The sequence below is a fragment of the Limulus polyphemus genome, unplaced genomic scaffold, assembly GCF_000517525.1.
Source record: "Limulus polyphemus unplaced genomic scaffold, Limulus_polyphemus-2.1.2 Scaffold6347, whole genome shotgun sequence".
Taxonomy (NCBI): domain Eukaryota; kingdom Metazoa; phylum Arthropoda; class Merostomata; order Xiphosura; family Limulidae; genus Limulus; species Limulus polyphemus.
This window is the reverse complement of record NW_013671957.1, coordinates 28063-30988: the sequence shown is the minus strand read 5'-3', so window position 1 is coordinate 30988 and position 2926 is coordinate 28063.

The following is a 2926-nucleotide window of genomic DNA, read 5'->3' as shown; positions in this document are numbered from 1 at the left end:
TAGCAGAAAGTTACATACATAAGTTTCCTACACAACAGTAGCAGAAAGTTACATACATAAGTTTCCTACACAACAGTAGCAGAAAGTTACATACATAAGTTTCCTACACAACAGTAGCAGAAAGTTACATACATAAGTTTCCTACACAACAGTATTTTTTGTCTTTCAACCAGATTTGTAAAATATGGAAATCCAAGAGGTTTTTGTTTGTTTTGAATTTCGCGCAAAGCTACACGAGGGCTATCTGTGCTAGCCGCCCCTAATTTAGCAGTGTAAGACTAGAGGGAAGGCAGCTAGTCAACACCACCCACCGCTAACTCTTGAGCTAATCTTTTACCAACGAATAGTGAGATTGACCGTCATATTATAATGCCCCTCGACTGAAAGGGGCGAGCATGTTTGGTGTGACGGGGATTTAAACCCATGACCCTCAGATTGCGAGTCGAGCACCCTAACCGCCAGGCCATGCCAAGGCCCACTCAGAAATTTCAATGTCACCTTCATTACATGGCTCAGGATTTCCACTTAACGAGTCCTGACATTTTTTTTTTATGAAAAAGACGTACAATTTCGGGTAAGTTGTATTTAACTGAAAACTTCACGTCAGCTGAGACAAAGGTCGAAACCCAAAACCACTTCATGCAGGACGTCTTTAACAATAGAGAAGACTCTTCAATGTCGCGTTACATTAGTTAGCGAGAACGATATTTGAGATTTACCTTCCAAGTATTCCGATCAAATTCTTTTTACCGTCGTCCTAGTCCTACACATTCAACTTTCAGATATCGGCTTGTAGTAAAGATGAGTAGAAACACTAGAATGTTTTTTGTACATGACAGACTTGTAAAATCTGTCATGTTCACAACGGTTAGCGTGAAATCTGTCATGTACACAACGGTTAGCGTGAAATCTGTCATGTACACAACGGTTAGCGCGAAATCTGTCACGAATACAACGGTTAGCGTGAAATCTGTCACGAACACAACGGTTAGCGTGAAATCTGTCATGTACACAATGGTTAGCGCGAAATCTGTCACGAATACAACGGTTAGCGTGAAATCTGTCATGTGCACAACGGTTAGCGTGAAATGTGTACACAACGGTTAGCTCGAAATATGTCATCTACACAACGGTTAGCGTGCCGGACAACGGATCCAAACCTCTCGTCCTCTTGCAAAAACAAAACGACAACATTGCGCTCCTTACTTCGGGGCCGTGAATGCGTTATAAGGGTGACTGTTAAGACCCCATTTTTTTTAGACAGACAATAGTAGCTCATAGTTGACAGGAGGTGATGTTGATTATCTGCCTTCACTTTAATCTATAAGTTAAAGATAAGGACAGCTAGAAAGGTAGATTTTGAGTACCATTGCGCGAATATCTGAAAAAAAAAAAAAAATTATCGTGAAAAGAACATTTGGAAAACAGAATAAATAAGAAAGTAACAGATAAAACTGATTATTCAAAAATCGTGATGTTTGTTTTAACGCAAAAATACACAATTGTTTATCTACGTTGTGTCCGCCGCGAGAATGGAACCCCGAATTTTAGTGTTAAGCCGCCAAGTTTGCCGCTGAGCAACCGGGAAGGGAGAGGGCGCCACTATACCGATTAAACTCCAACAATCAAACGTCGACATAAACGACTGGTGTTTGATTTTTTTTTTATTAAATTTCTAAATTACGTCCTCGACCTTAATTTCATTTAATTATTTTTCTTCTCTGTGTAAATTCCATTTAAATGCCGAAAATTTATCATTTTTGAACACGAATATGTATTTATGCAAATTCCTAAACTAGCAAATGTAATCACACCTCACACATTTATTTCACTGACTGAATACAGGGGATCAGCAAATGGTGCCCTTACTGCGCGATACATCAAGGTTCACTTTCATTTGCCGTTGGCTTTATGTAGTAAAGTTTTTAAAACCGCTGCCAATCTTGAACAAGTCTTTCATTTACTCAACCATTTAAATGTGATCTTTGGGGAGGGGGATCTGCCTGAGTTCCTCTTCTAAATTTTATCGAAATTGGTTCTACAGGCTCCTCACAACAACGTTTGACGCCATGACACATTATATTAGTTTCGTCATACTTTTAGTTGACATGTAATATATTTCTATGATGGGCAATCAGGTTAATTGTTGTGTATTTATGGAAAAATACCTCTTTGGATTTGATACACGAATAATCTCCATCAGAAGCTCATAAAATATAATATAGTACTGTATATTTTATATTAAGTGGTCCCGCGGAGCTTGCAGATATAATTCAGACAGAAGTCCATCCAATATTTATTGGAAGACATGACGGAAATTTCTATAGGAAAATGTATCGTCTATACATGAGTAAGTTAAAATAAATCATTATTCAGAAGCTTGATAACTCGAGTGCTTTCTGAAAGCAGCAGGGGTGAGGAGGTTTGAAATGGAAAGGGTCCGGGTTTTCCTTTAGAAGTACTGGGATAATCAGAGTTCTGAAGGTAGGTTTTTTTTTCTTCCCTTCGCTACGTGTTCTGTATTGAACATCGACTTGTTTTTATAAATGAATGTAAACAATATTGTTATAAAAGTTTCTATTGTAACTGTTTCTTTATTGTCCTGTATTACATTGTATTTCATTATTATAATAACGTACATTGTTGAATTATTTTCCAATAATTGTACACGTAACTATTATCCTAAAGATGGCTGCTATGGGGGAGCAGGGGCGGATCCAGGATTCTGAGCAGGAGGGGGATCCAAATGGAAAAATAGCTAATAATAAGTAATATATATAAGTGATCCGCCATTTTTTACTAAAAAGTAAAGAATATTGTAAGTAAAGTAAAAGAATAAGACGGAAGACATCTTACTTAAAAAAAAATTAATGAATTTTGTTTTTAAGGTTAATTTATGATAACTTTGGATTTTGGAGTTTTTTAT